Source organism: Amphiura filiformis, chromosome 16 (genome assembly GCF_039555335.1).
Source record: "Amphiura filiformis chromosome 16, Afil_fr2py, whole genome shotgun sequence".
NCBI classification, from domain to species: Eukaryota; Metazoa; Echinodermata; class Ophiuroidea; order Amphilepidida; family Amphiuridae; genus Amphiura; species Amphiura filiformis.
The window spans coordinates 64060529-64077255 of NC_092643.1; positions in this window are offsets into that span (position 1 = coordinate 64060529).

Consider the following 16727-nt stretch of genomic DNA (forward strand, 5'->3'; position numbering starts at 1 on the left):
AAGGACATACCACTGCCAATACAGGTGTATTCAAACAAAGAATAACAGGGGAAAGAAGAATTACGCATCGCACACTAGCACAATTAAACATGAATTTACAAATGGAAACATAACATGCATAGGCAGATATACCAGAAAAAACTCCGTACATACTTGCCTGTGCGGGGACTTGAACCCCAGACCTCTCGCTTGTCGGGCGAGCGCTTTTACCACTGAGCTACACAGACTGTCCCTGATAAACAGGACTCAAGTCTGGTACTTAAGAATACGATTAAGCATCATTAATTTGATCTTGTGCGCTAGTTTGTAATGTTTGAATGTTTCCATGTTCCAGTGTATGATGCGTAGGCCTCTTCCCTTGTTTGAAAGAATAACAACTCAACAGTTAGAATGTTTCAAAACTCCCAACTTGCTCTAGTGAGTATGATTCATCCTGAGATGACAAAAAGAAATAAGGATAGATGTCATATTGGCAAAAAGAACCACTTTTTGTGACAAAAATTATGTGATACCCCTGGTCAATGTCAAGTGTACCATCCGGAAAACAGCGCACTGTTCTTGCATATATTCAGCATGGAAAGGGTACATTAAAGCCATATTGTAACATTTGCTGATACTGATTGAACAAACTTTCACGTCCCCCATTGGAATCTATAATGGTACATTCCTATATTAACTTGAAATAAATGCAACTGAAAACATACAATTGAGATTGGTTCAAACCGTTTAATTACACATTAGGTCTATACATTATATGCATAAAGCCATATCCATATCCAATAAAAAAAAAATAAAAAAATACTGGAATTTTAGTCCTCTCAAAACTTTATAAGAAAGTCTGGATTCCAACATCCTCTGGATTAACTACCATAGGAATAGGTTAAAACAATTTTTGAATATATTGCCCTGCACTACAAGCAGGTTGCACTCATCACCTGTGTACATTTGCAATCACAGATTGAATACAATACCGATTTTTTTTCAAAGATACTAATCTTACAGGTGTGAGTGATCAGCATGAAATGAATATTCTATAGAATAACAATCCAGGTCTTCATCCCTGTTTTTGACATCTATGGTTCAATGCAGAAAATTGTTTTAACCTATTGCTATGGTAGTTAATCATGTTAGATCATCACTTCTACGGCAAATAGCCTAATATCCTATTTACGGAAAATACCATAAAAATATGCGGTATGTGCAATTGTGCGTAGCAATTTGCCTGTCACACTTTATGGAACAACTGGCCCTCATAAAAGCCATATTGTAACATTTTCTTTATTATCTTTTGATGTGGATTTCAAACTTCTCATTTTTTAGTAGGTCACAATTAAAGTGTAATGGGTTATTCCATTTAAAATCCACACTACCCCTGTGGAAGATTTTGGAAATATCTTCCACAGGGAGAGTATGAATTTCAAATGGAATGAAAACATTAGACAGCTCCATTTGAATTTCATACACCCTATGAGAAAGATTCAACCTGAATCTTCCACTTAGGGAGGATGAGTTTCAAATGGAGCTGCTAATGTGTTCATTCCTTTGAAATCCATACTCCCCCTGTGAATGATATTTCCAAAATCTTCCACAGGGGTAGTGTGGATTTTAAATGGAATAGCCCAATATACTTAGTGCCCTGATCACTTTTGACAGTCTTGTGAATTAACATATTTATAAAATGACCTCAAATACCCTCAAAATAACCTCTGACATATCATCCATTGACATTGGGAGAAATGTCAAAATGTTTACCTTTGGTGCCCCAAATCAACCATGAACCCTCAATTGACACCTATATGACTTCAAGTTACCCCAGATTCCATACCTCCCTACATTACCCCTGACCAAAAAGTCATTCCATGCAAGTACCATAAAAATTCATCAACTTCTGTACAAGTGAAGATTTTTTAACATATTTGCAAATTACCTCAAATGAACCCTAGATGACCTCCCATCTGTTGACAATCAATGTACCCAAGGGTCATTGTGTCCAAGTCCTATTGAAATCCATCAAAGCATGTGGGAGAAATCATCAAAAGAAGGCCAGGGTTATTACACACACACCCCCACATTCACACACACCCTGCCTACATGCAGCGACAAACAGCCCATTTCATAGTAGTATCCGTTCCCCGGGGGAGTCACTCCCATTGTGGCCTGTACACCATCCGCGATAATGAAAATGCGTAAAAAGGGTAGTTTTTTGTGGGTAGGCACGATACGCGTGTAACACGTTTAGGGTGTCAAAAACATGAAATATTGGAAAAAAGGGTAGCAAAATTGCAATTCAACAGTGCTAATATGCGGAAATGAAATTTAGGGTATGAAATTTGATGCAAGGAATAAAATCCTTGTTTAGGATGTGAAAACACCTGTTTAGGGTATTGTTTTAGCCAAGGGTTAAATCCTTGTTTAGGGTGCTTTTCAAAAGTTGATTATCGCGGATGGTGTACAGGCCACAATGGGAGTGACCCCCCGGGCCCCGTTCTGACTCAAAATTTGTCGGTAAATGATAAGAATTTGTTGGCGGTGACAATAAGGGGGGTGTTCATGAAAATGGTACACTAAATACTGCTTTGAAGGATTCATTCTAAGGGTACAAGACCCAAAATTTATCATCAGTTTAGCTTGTTTCTTGAGGCTGAATCTTCCATATCCAAACCAAGGAAGGCATAATGGATCCATGGAGTCCCTAAATTAACACAGCCAACGTGCTGTTTACCTTACAGCCTAATGAAGCCAATCCATGACCAACTGATGATGATAGTGACTCTGAATGCTCCAATTATAAAGTATCGGATGATGATGAGGAGGAGAGAGCAAAACTTGAAAACAAGAAAGGAGTCAAAATCAAGAGAATCTGTTCAGAAGTAGTGTCAGCAGTAGCAGTCCATCCCTAGTAGCCATTCTATGGCCAACTGAATGCTCCAATTGCAAAGTATCTGATGAGGAGGAGGAGACAGCAGAACCTGAAAACAAGAAAGGAGACAAAATCAAGAGAATCTGCTAAAAGTAGTGATAGCAGCAGTCCATGAAGCCAATCCATGATCAACTGACGATGATAGTGACTCCAAGTGCTAGTATTTGATGATAATGAGGAGACAGCAGAATCTAAAACCAAGAAATAAAAGGAGACAAAATCAAGAGAATCTGCTAAAAGTAGTGACAGAAGTATGTGAAGCCAATTCAGGGCTAACTGATGATGATAGTGACTATCAATATAAAGTATCTGATGAGGAGGAGGAGCAGACAGCAGAACCTGAAAACAAGAAAGGAGACAAATTTAAGAGATCTGTCAAAAGTAGTGACAGCAGTCAGTAGCAGTCTAAGTGAGGACTTAGAAGGAACTGGAAATAAAAAACATTTACAGAAATTACAGGGTAAAACAGATTGTGATGAACAATCATCCAAACCAAAACACAGAATGGGGAAAGAGTGTAGACCGCAGAAATGGTAGGCAAACAGACAAATCATGTGGTGTTAATCTACCGCTGTTAGCATTAGAGAAAAGGTTCAGTTTTGCAATACAAGGAAATGGTGCAGTACTGTGTAGTTTGGCAGGTGTGTGCCGGCACTGCCGGCTATGGAGACAAGCAGCATGTACACCTAGCTAATGTTCCAATATCTGTGATGGCAGAGTGAAGAAGATTAATGATACAGTGCAATGGCTAGCTACAAACAGATTGTCTCAACTCAGGGCACTTAGGGCAAGGTTGTGTCCGCTATGGAGACAAGCAGCATGTAGACCTGTCACCTAGCCAATGCCAGATTGAAGAAGATTAATGAATGATACAGTGCAGTGGCCTGAATGGCTAGCTACAAATAGATTGTCTCAACTCAGGGATACTCTGGCTGGCCAATAGACCAAGTGATGATTTAGAAGGAACTGAAAATCCAAACCAAAACACAGAATGGAAAACAGACAAAGAGTAGATTGCAGCAATGTTATTCAAACAGACAAATCATCTGGTGTCAATCTCACCTTCCTTGGTTTGGACATAGTGGATTCAACCTCAAGAAAACCTACTAAACTGACACTATAAGGTCTTGTACCTGTAGAATGAATCCTTAAAAGCAGTATTCAGTTACTGTGTCCATATACACCCCTTATTTGTTACCGCTTCTTTAATTCTGGTCATCGCCAGCAAATTTTGAATCCGAAAGGGGACTAAGAAATGGGCTCTGTGCTGCACCATATGTGAGGGTGTGGTTGCTGTGTATGTTAAACATGGCCTTCTTTTGATTTCTCCCACATACTTTGATGGATTTCAATGAGACTTGCGCACAATGACCCTTGGGTACAATGACATGTGTGAAGTCAACAAATGGGAGATCAAAGGTCATCTAGGGGTCATTTGACAAATATGTTCAAAAAGCTTAATTCACAGTGCACAGAAGTTGATGAATGTTTTATGGTACTTTCATGGAATGATCGTTTGGTCATGGGCAATATAGGGAGGATGCTATGGAACCTGGGGTCAAAGGTCATTTAGGGTCAAATAAGGTAATTGTTGATTTAGGACACCAAATGTAAGCATTTTTTACAAACTTGCCAATTTTCTCTGGGAAAATAAAATTATTGTTCACCAAAAAATGACCATGAGTGGCAGCTTTGAGACATACAATATTATTCTGTGTTTGCCTGAGCAATTATAATGCCCTATTGGGCTATTGCAGTTGAAATCCACACACCCACAAGTTAGACCAGGTCACCCACACAGGGGATGCAGATTTTAGGTAACCCCATTTAAAATTAACACCCCAGGTGTTGAGGATTAAGGATATGTCTTCCATACAGGGTGTATGGATTTCAACTGTAATGGCCCATTACTTTTGTTTTGCGCTTGTATCTATTTCACAATTGTCACTTTTTAATATGTTTCCAAATGATGAATATCAGTCAACTTTTTTTATGATGCTCTATTTGTTTCTGAGTGGGGGAGCCCGGGGTGGTGAGCGTAAGTCAATAAGTTCTGCTGGCTCTTTTTTAATAAATCCCAAGCATATGACATCAGGATCGGTATACTTTGCTGTCTCTGCACTCTGCTTCATGGATTGGTTGGTTTTGCAACGTTTCAGTAGCACCTACATAATTGTAAAGAAAAAAAAAAGAAATAAAAGAAAAATTATATCACTGGCTCGGTGTATAATGTCAAGGGCAGACAAAAACAAGTAAATTAGGGACGGCAATAAAAACTGTCCAGTTTGAGCCGGTTTCTATTATCCTAAACAATGGAACACAGTCCAACCGCTGGTCAACCGGCAGTCAAGTTTTGAAGCCACCCCTTAGTAAATTAAAGAGTGCATAATTATGTCAAATCAAAGTTTACTGGGTGCATGGCAAAAATAATCCAGAGGTATGCTATTTTGCTCTCCATAAGAGATACTCAGCAACAAACATGATGGAGTCGGTACTGTTTGGTGCACTGTCATAATCCCATTCTCACAAAGAATCTTGTAAAAAGATTTTGGTGAATAAACATTGATAATCACAATATTTCTAATATCTCATAATCATATTTACATATACCTGCCAACCCTGAAACCTAGGGACAAATGGGGGGGGTCTGGAAATAGAGACATTCCTGAATTTCCTATACATTACTATAGTCATTAGTCACAAAAAATGTTTGGTTGTCTTCTACCCACTGATACTAATCCTCAGCACTAATCTTGAAAATCAGGAAAACAGTAAAAAAAAAATTACCTCTTGTCTCTTCTTATACTTACCTCTTGTCTCTTATTTTTTCTCTTCTTCTTCTTTTTCTTCTAAAAACAATAACATTATAAGGAATACCTCTGTGGGATATTAAGGACATGTCTTCCATGGGGGTGGGGAGGGGCCACAGGGGGTATATGGATTGCAATTGGAATAGCCCAAGAATAGCCGAATATACCATCAGTATCTCCAAATCTATTCATTCAAAAATAATATTCTTTTACATGCTACAAAAGCATTACCTTTTTTTACAGTCTATGCTTTGAGTTGTCCTGTCAGTAATTAATTTTTATAGCTACTCTTTACATTGAATTTTGTCCAAAATCTGTAACAAAAATAATGATATGGATTAGGACCCGGCTAGAATGAATTTATATTTTATGGAGACTATTTTTTACCATCATTATGATCTTTCAAATTGTTCATTAGTGGTTCAAATATTTTTTGAAATGTACGATTACAATTATGATAGTATGTATTCTGTTGTTTGCTGTTACTATTTATTGCTTGCCTGCCTGCTTTGTAAAACCTAAATTTCCGCTTTTTGCGGCAATTTTTTGCGTAACATTTGTTGATTTTTCCTCCCAGAAATTCACTTTGCCCCCCCCAATGCTCCCCCCCCAAAAAAAAATTCCTGGTGCCGCCACTGTCGTTTGATTTCTGTCTTTTCACCTTGTTCGCCTTTTTTTCTGCTTCTGACTGTGTTGGTTTTTTTAATGCTTTAATGTTGTAAAGTGCATTGAAGCTCTTCATAATAATATGCTATATTTAAGTGTCTGTTTATATCATTATTATTATTTCTGGTAGATTCTGTGATAATAAAAATTAAATCAGGTTCAAAATAGATACAAAAAATATGTTTTGAAAATATATTTCTCGAAAGGCATTTTATCCATGAAAATTACTTTTTTCTTTATTTCTAAAATGAAAAATTGAAATATGGTAACATTACTGCCAAAACAATATACACACATCATACAGGAAGAAATGATATATCTTGTAAAGTATAGTCAGTTTTGATCAGAGGCAATATACTTTGATCAGCTCGTAATCGGCAGGATCTATAAAATGGCGGATAAATATCGAAATATTTTAATTTGAGAATTGTCTTGTGACATATCGCCAGAAGCATCACAAATTATTAATTCAAGTCCTATACTTTAGTACTTTCTTTAACAAAAAAAACTATAGACCAGACAGGTCAACTAATAACAATAATAATAATAATAGCACTCTTAATGTGGGTCTACCTTTTGGCGTAGTGGTAAAAGCCTAACATTTTCCGCCTATTACAAGCTGATCAAGCTAAAAATTGATGCCTAATAAGCGTGACCCGATTGATTGATTCGATTGATCAATCAAGTTATGAGATTTTAAACTATTAAAATATCTTTACCTGACTGGTGTCAAAGCATGGTCTAGCTGCTTCCAGGCGAGCTTCACTTTCTCTTGCTCTGCTTAATTTTTGCAGGGCATAGGATTTACCACGCTTACAGCCATATTGCAACTCCTGTGGAAAGATGAGAAATGCATGAAATGTTCAGTGAATTTTTCTAATCTGAGTGGCAGATTTGAAGTATTAAACTAGTGGCAAATGGTGGTCATAGACCACAAACCTAGCTGGGGCCTCGGGCTGGGGCATGTTGGTGTTTTGGAGGTATCTGACCCCTGCAAAATGTTCTCCTGGTCATGAGGTTTATTGTTACCAAGTTTGAGCCCTGTACTCCTTACAGATGTTCAGAAAATGAAATTCTAAGATTTGACCCCAGATAACCTTTGACCTGACCCTGCACAGTGTTTCAAAGTGTTCTCCTGGTCAGTAAGTTTGTTGTCACAGAGTTTGAGCCCCGTACCCCTTACAGATGCCCAGAAAATGCATTTAAAAAATTTGACCTCTGCATGACCTTATCAAGCAGCAAATTGATTCTCCCAATGTGATGTGCTGGATCAAGCAAAATGAGTCGGATGTCGGAAATATTGATTTTGAGATAGTATTCAAGTTCCTTTGTATTTTATTGCTCCGAGCAACACTAAACCATATCTCAGGAACCATAAGTCTAATTATGATGGGGTTTTCAGCAAAATATAGCTCTGCGAATGGCTCATAATGACATTAAAAACTGAATTTTGATTTTGATCGACATCAGACTCATTTTGCTTGATCGCATCACAAATTAGTCACAAAAATGTTTGGTTGTCTTCTATCCAGTGACACTAATCCCCCACACTAGTTACGTGCTCAGTACTGTACATGCAGATGACAATCCAATTCCTAAACCAGCCCTCATGCGCCCTCCTGTGCTCGCTATCGCGATCAGAGAGACCTGAGCCAGTTCTAACTTATCCCCAGCACTAATCTTGAAAATCATGAAAACAGTAAAAAAATACTTACCTCTTGTCTCTTCTTGTTTCTTTTCTTCTTCTTCTAAAAACAATAACATTTAGGAACACTTCTGTAAGAATAACACCTTGTGCTTTGAATGGAACGCCCAGAAATTGGGCTATTCTGGTTAAAATCCATACACCCCCTATGGAAGACATGACCCAGAAAGTGTGAATGGGATTACATGAATGGGTGATCCCATTTGAAATCTACACCCACAGTGTGGAATATATTAAGGACATATTTTTCACGGGGGTGAGAGCCACGGGAGGGGGGTGTATGGATTGCAACTGGAATAACCCAAGAAAAGCCCGATACACCATCAGTATCTCCAAATCTATTCATTGAAAAATACTATTCTTTTACATGCAAAGCATCACCTTTGAGGATTCCTATATTTCACTTTATGAATTTTTTAGTTAATCATTACATTGAATTTGTCCAAACTCTGTAGCAAAAAAAAATGAAATGGATTAGGACCCAGTTTGAATGAATTTATATTTGGACACACTTTTTTTCATCATTATGATCTTTCAAATTGTTCATTAGTGGTTCGAATATTTTTTGAAATGTACAATTATAATTATGATAGTATGTATTCTGTTGTTGCTGTTACTATTTATTGTTTGCCTGCTTTGTAAAACCATCGTTTGAGTCTCTGTCTTTTTCGCCTTGTTCACCTTTTTCTGCTTCTGAGTCTGACTGTGTTGATGCTTTAATGTTGTAAAGTGCATCATGATGCAGTCATGTCTACAGTAGAATTCATCTCGACCTTTGCAGGACTTAACCCCATTAAAAGCTATTAAACCAAGATAACACTCATTGAAACAGCTCAACTGATTAAATCGGATCTTCTCTGGTTGAGCACAAGTGTCTGTTTTCATGTGCGATATTGCAATAAAGCTGGTATTATAGCTTCAGTTGGGTAACCGATTATAAAGGAAACGTAAAGGAAACAATGGTATGTGTACCTTTGTTCACTTAAATGAGACAATGGCGTGCTTTTTGTAAACCAGCATTCTTGAAAATGAGCAACATAATGATTGTTGACTTAACACAGTTTGGAAATAATTTCTTCATATTTTTGGTGTTATCTGTCGTTTACATGTCCTTCCTAAAACACAAAAGTACGACCCTCTCCAAACACCTAAATTAGCTAAAAATTTAGGACATGTTACAAAACTATATTGTCTAGAATTTTAGAAGAGTACTTTTAATATTGGCCGGTATTTTTTACACAGCGACGTTAACTAGGCAATGTACTATTACCTATAACATTAACTAAAACACCAAAGTACGAATATTTCCAAACATCTAAATTAGCTAAAAATTTAGGACATGTTAAAAACTATATTTTCTAGAACTTTAGAAGAGTACTTTTAATATTGGCGGTTATTTTTCACACAGCGACGTTAACTAGTCATATCCCCATACTTTTAACGTAGGGCTATTTGTGGAGGTCACACGTCAATGGGAAAGAGCACTGTGTATTGTGTATAGGAAAACGGACAGTAACTGCAGTATGTTGAAACTCTTCATAATAATATGCTGTGTCTGTTTATTATCATTATTATTATTTCTGGTGGATTCTGAGATAATACCGTAATAATTAAATCAGGTTCAAAATAGATACAAAAAAATATGTTTTGAAAATATATTTCTCGAAAGGCAATTTTAACCATGAAAATTACTTTTTTCTTTATTTCCAAAATGAAAAATTGAGATTTGGTAATATTACTGCCAAAACAAAATACACACATCATACAGGAAGAAATGATATATCCAACGGCGTAGCTGCGGGGCAGGGGGGGGCAATTGCCCCCTGGCAAAATTGCCTATTTGGGCCCCCCCCTAGTGCAAGGAAAAAAGAGGAAAAAGGAGGGAGAAAGAGGAAAAAAGAGAGGGGGAGAGAGGAAGAGGAGGGGCAGAGAGATGGAAAAAGCCATACGATATGCAATATTTTATGATTATTATCAATAAGCCTGGCAAAAATTGTCTATTTGGGCCCCCCCCCCCTAGTGCAGGGAAATTTGGTAGATTTGGCCCCCCGCCCCATGCAGGCTTGCCCTGGAAAAAATCCCAGCTACGCCGCTGGATATATCTTGTAAAGTATAGTCAGTTTTGATCAGTGGCAATACACTTTGATCAGCTCGTAATCGGCAGGCTCTATAAAATGGCAGATTAATATCAAAATATTTTAATTTAAGAATTGTCTTGTGACATCTCGTCAGAAGCAGGTGTATCCTTCATATAAGAGAATACCAAACATATCCCAACTCTAATCTTACCCTAAGCCTAATTCCTAACCCTAACTCTAATCATATTAGGCTTAAGGGATCTAAAATGAGCGTTTATTGCGTTTCGACAGTATTTTTTGTGGGACATGAGAGCACCTCAGACCTATCGAATTGCATTCTGAATATGAAGCATGTCTTTCTGATATCAAATAATTTTCATTTTTGAAAATTACAATATATATAAATTTTATGACAAATTATAAAAATTTGATATTTTTCAAATTTTGATATATAACAGTCCTCGAAGTAAATTATATAAATCTAATGATATATTCTTAAAGTGTATGTAGCAGGAAGGAAAAGCCGACGGTCAATTGAAAATTTTGACCTTTCATATTGAAGATATGGATTTTTTCCCAAAAAGACCTAATTTTTTTTGGTGTTTTGGGAAAAAAAATCCACATCTTCAATACGAAAGGTCAAAATTTTCAATTGATCGTCGGTTTTCATCCCACCTACATGTACTTTAAGTATAAATCATCAGATTTATAAAGTTTACTTCAAGTACTGTTAAATATCAAAAATATCAATTTTTAATGATTTGCCATAAAATGTGTATTAAATTGCGAATTTCAAAAAAATCGAAATTATTTGATATCAGAATGACATTCTTCGTATTCAGAATGCAATTCGATATGTCTGATGTGCTCTAATGTCCCAAAATAAATACTGTCCAAACGTTCATACCCCAGCCCTTAACAAAAAAAGATTTAATTGTCTCAAAGCTGGTTTGAAAACAAATGCGAAATGCGATTTTTTATTATTCCCGACTTGGTATTTTTATAAGAAAAATCTGATTATCAACTAATTTTTCTGGAAAAAACTAAAAAATTGCGCATTTCTTTTTCTTTTCAAATTGCCCAATTTTACAAATGCGTGCGCAAGCTTTGAGACGAACCTTTTTTTTTTGTTTGGCCTTAGTATTTTGTGCTCTCTTGCACTAAGAGAGAGAGAGAGGATAAACCCAGAAGCATCACAAATTATTAATTCAAGTCCTATACTTAAATACTTTCTTAAAAAACAAGTACCGTCGGATCCGTAGCGGTCGCTGCGGGACAAGGAATTCAATTTTGCAGTGTTGTTGTCTTTGAAGCAGGTTCAAGTTTGACCCCTATTTTGACCTGTAACCCCTCTGTGAGCTTATCCTTTGAGGGCGCTCATCTTAAAATAATGCCAGAAAGGGTATTTCCATCCACGGGACAAAGCGCCTTGACATCAAAAGTGTTCGAAACCGATTTGGACACTTTTGATGCCCAAACGATTTTTGGGAAGAAATCGTCTTGACATCAAAAGTGTTCGGACACCGATTTCAGACACTTTTGATGCCCAAACGATTTTCGGGAAGAAAGCGTCTTGACATCAAAAGTGTTCGGAAACCGATTTGGACACTTTTGATGCCCAAACGATTTTCGGGGACAAAGCGTCTTGACATCAAAAGTGTTCGGAAACCGATTTTCGGACACTTTTGATGCCCAAACGATTTTCGGGGACAAAGCGTCTTGACATCAAAAGTGTTCGGACACCGATTTCGGACACTTTTGATGCCCAAACGATTTTCGGGGACAAAGCGCCTTGACATCAAAAGTGTTCGAAACCGATTTCGGACACTTATGATGTCCAAACGATTTTCGGGACAAAGCGTCTTGACATCAAAAGTGTTCGAAACCGATTTTGGACACTTTTGATGTCCAAACGATTTTCGGGACAAAGCGCCTTGACATCAAAAGTGTTCGGACACCGATTTGGACACTTTTGATGCCCAAACGATTTTCAGGAAATCGGAAAAAAATGACATCAAAAGTGTTCGACACCGATTTCGGACACTTTTGATGCCCAAACGATTTTCAGGAATTCGGAAAAAAAAAAAATTTCAAAAAAAATAAATAAAAAATTCGGGAAAAAAAAAAAAATTCGGAAAAAAAAAATTTCAAAAAAAAAAATTAAAAAAAAAAATTTCGAAAAAAAAAAAATATAAAAAAAAAAAAAATTTAAAAAAAAAAAAAAAAAAAAAAAAAATTTCGGAAAAAAAAGAAAAAAAAAATCAATTTCCCTTAATTCTCTTTAAAAAAAATCCCAATTTCCCTTAACTTCCCTCAATTTCCCTCATTTTACCAAATTTCGGGACTAAACTCTTTTCCAGTATGGGCCCGGTATAAGGCCCTCCCCTCACCAAGTATCATAGCCATGCGACAAACAATGTAGACGTAACAGCATTTTTTAGCGTTTGTTACTAACGGACTAACGGACGGACGGACTAACAGACGGAGAGACAGGGTGACTTATAGAGCTGCTACCCGCAGCTAAAAATATAGACCAGACAGGTCAACTAATTTTAAAAGCCTAACATTTTCCGCCTATTACGAGCTGATCAAACTATAAATTGATGCCTAATAAGCCTGACCCGATTGATTGATTCGATTGATCAATCAAGTTATGAATTTTGAAACTATTACAATATCTTTACCTGACTGGTGTTGATACAGGGTCTAGCTGCTTCCAGGCGAGCTTCCATTTCTCTTGCTCTGGTTAATTTTTGCAGGGCATAGGATTTACCATGCTTATATTGCAGCTCCTGTAGAAAGATAAGAAATGCATGAAATATTCAGTGATTTTTTTTATTCTTAGTGGCAGATTTGAAGTATTTTACAGACGAAATGAGTTGTTACAGCCAAATTTAGTTAAATGTTCATGTTGTTTGTCCAAAATACTCTCATGGATTATATCTCAGCTGTTTTGAGGGGCAAAAGGTACAGTTTGTCTATTTCAGTGCCTGTTGGCAAGTCCTGATGTTCCCTTGAGTGTCGAGACCAAAATAATAGCTACGGTGTACCCCCAGCATTTATCAGCATAAATCCGATGTCAAGCAATAGTTTGTGTCTTTAAGCATGAGAGTTTTGCCCATGTTGGATTACTTTATTGTGGGACAGGCGTTTACAATGGGCGTTCATAACAATTAGTAAGTTTTTAGCAACTCTAACCCTAAACTAACCCTAACCAATCAATGACAGTGCCTGTTTCAAGTCTATAAGCCTCCTTGAATTATCGTCTGCCGAATTCAACTACCTGCTTCGACCGGAGACTAAGTTTCAGACCCTGGCCCTATTGGGTAGCCGTGTTAACGTGCCTAAGACTGAAATCCTATCGTATTTGACCAATAATGTGGCGACGGGAATGGAAGAAGATAGCTATGCCAGTCAGCATGATCTTGTTTGCATTTTGGCAACCAGTGTTTATCTGTTATCGATGATGGATCGATTGATAATTGATAATCAATATTCAGTCAATATAATCAACATCAATCAAGATTAGGCCTACTATTCAAATAGCATTAAAAATGATGTGGCGGGATGATTTTCAAATCAGGCCTTTTCCTTACAATCATACTGTCTATTTGTATGGAGGTGTCAATCAATAATCAATAATTGATAATCGATAATCAATTATTGATTATCAATAATCGATTATCAATATTAATTATCAACCATGATTGGGCCCACTATTCAAATAGCATTAAAAATAATGTGGGGGTGATTTTCAAATCAGGCCTTTTCATTACGGACTGTCTATTTGTATGGCGGTAATCGATAATCAATAATCGAGTATCGATTATCAATAATCAATTAAGATAATCTCAATTTTCAGAATGTTGAAAAAAATTTAAAGTTGAAATTTTGAACTTTTTTAAAATTTCTAAAATTCCCATTTTCACCTTCACTTGCATAAAATGAATATTTTCTGCACAATTTTGTGAAAAATTTGTTCTGAATTCGAAAATTGGAGCGCTTGTCTTGAGCGCTTTCCAAAGTTCAAAAAGGGTCAATGTCAGTTTCAATTATAACAATCTCCATGGCAACACCCACGTGATCTCAAATTTTCAAGGATGCTAGACATATTCTTCAAGCGAAACATCAAATTGAAGTTTGCATTTAATACAGGAGTGAATGGGGATTTTTTCATAAAATTGCGATTATCTCGAAAAGTGTGTCAACAACAAGCAATGAATTTTTGTTAAATTTATTTTTTAAACGCGCAATAGGTGGTTCTTAACTGGTTCTGGTGATTAAAAAAAATATGCAAATTTCTTTTCATTCTAATCACAACAATCTGTTTTCAATTTGTTGCAAAATGTCTGTAAAGATAATCTGAATATTAATTCCTGTTTTGGCATGGTCCGGTCTTACATCAACAATATAGGTAATAATGAAATGCAACCAAATAATGAATACTGTAAGATATAAATATGTGACGGGCAGGGCCGGATTTACCATTGGGCCAGATGGGCCCGGGCCCAGGGCCCCCAAAATGTGGGGCCTCCCAATGTGGCCATGTCCATGTTTCTTTTTAGCCCAAAAACACAGAGTTTTGGACCAATATATGATAAAATGGCAAAAAAAAATTTCTGTCCTGGGCATGGAATGCTATGAGGCCAAAAAAAACCCCAAGTTTGTTTCCTGTAGCGCGCGCATTTCGTTTTTGACGGCTTATGTGAAGAATATGAAGAAATATGATTTTTTTGTGTGTCAGAGAAACCCACTGTAAATTCCCATTCCAATTTGCAGCGAAAAGAGTATTTTTTTTTCCATTTCAAGACATGGATTAAAAAAACAAAAAAAACAAAAAAACGCATTTCGCATTTGACTTTTTGGACCTGCTACAGGAAACAAACATGTTTTTTTTTTCCTTGTTACAACTATATATGTCTTGGCTATGATAGCTTCAACTTAATGCTTTTGTTAAATGGTACAATATTTCAAATAGTGAGCATGTAATATGCAATTGACTCGTCTTTCTGGTGTAATTTGCCTGCCCACATCATAGTTCTATTCTACTTACCTTGAATCTAGCTTCTGATTCCTCCCACTTCTTCACCAGAGCTTCATATTCATGTTTTCTCTGGCCTTCCTACATTTGCAACAAAAAACATGCAACGTTTTGTGAATTATTGTATCGTTCAATTTGAGGTTACCAGTTTCGGACTTGAACAGGGCCTCTTAGAATTTGCCCAGGCCTAGAGTGTAGATGAAAATTCAGATTAAGGGTAGACGAGGTATTGTTGGTCGAAGCAACCTAAAAATCGATTTTCATTATCTAGATCATCGTATACTTTGCAAACTTGCTTAATGACCCTTTGCATAGCAAAATTCACCTTCATTTGGGTGCTAAAATTGAACTTTTTTCTCACGCAAATGTCCTAGTAAAATTGATCTTATAGTATATAGGTCCCCTATAATTATATGTAAACCTAAACTTGGCCACTTGAGTGCACATGCCTCGACGACTAACGGTGAGTTTGAGGGCGTCCGAATTTTGGCCTGGCCCATGAAAAGCCCCCCAAAAAGGTAAATCCGTCAAAACGCAACAGAAAACTAGCTAAAAATGGCCAAATTTTTCTTTAAATCGCCGTCAATTTCGAACTAGTGAACTCAGAATTCTATTCCCACGTTTATATTACCTTGAGTTATTCCTTAACCCTAAAATTATTTTTTTGAAGCTGTAGGTGCTTCCACGAACCCGCCTGAATTTTTTATTATTCCCGACTTGGTATTTTTATAAGAAAAATCTGATTATCGCCGAATTTTTCTGGAAAAAACTAAAACAATTGCGCATTTCTTTTTCTTTTCGAATTGCCCGATTTTACAAATGCGTGCGCAAGCTTTGAGACGAACCTTTTTTTTTGTTTGGCCTTAGTATTTTGTGCTCTCTTACACTAAGGATAAACCCAGAAGCATCACAAATTATTAATTCAAGTCCTATACTTAAAAACTTTCTTAAAAAACAAGTACCGTCGGATCAGTAGCGGTCTCTGCGGGACAAGGAATTCAATTTTGCAGTGTTGGTGTCTTTGAAGCAGGTTCAAGTTTGACCCCTATTTTGACCTGTAACCCCTCTGTGAGCTTATCCTTTGAGGGCGCTCATCTTAAAATAATGCCAGAAAGGGTATTTCCATCCACGGGACAAAGCGCCTTGACATCAAAAGTGTTCTGACACCGGTATCGCACACTTTTGATGCCCAAACGATTTTCGGGGACAAAGCGTCTTGACATCAAAAGTGTTCGGAAACCGATTTCGGACACTTTTGATGCCCAAACGATTTTCGGGAAGAAAGCGTCTTGACATCAAAAGTGTTCGGAATCCGATTTCGGACACTTTTGATGCCCAAACGATTTTCGGGAAGAAAGCGTCTTGACATCAAAAGTGTTCGGAAACCGATTTCGGACACTTTTGATGCCCAAACGATTTTCGGGGACAAAGCGTCTTGACATCAAAAGTGTTCGAAACCGATTTCAGACACTTTTGATGCCCAAACGATTTTCGGGAAGAAAGCGTC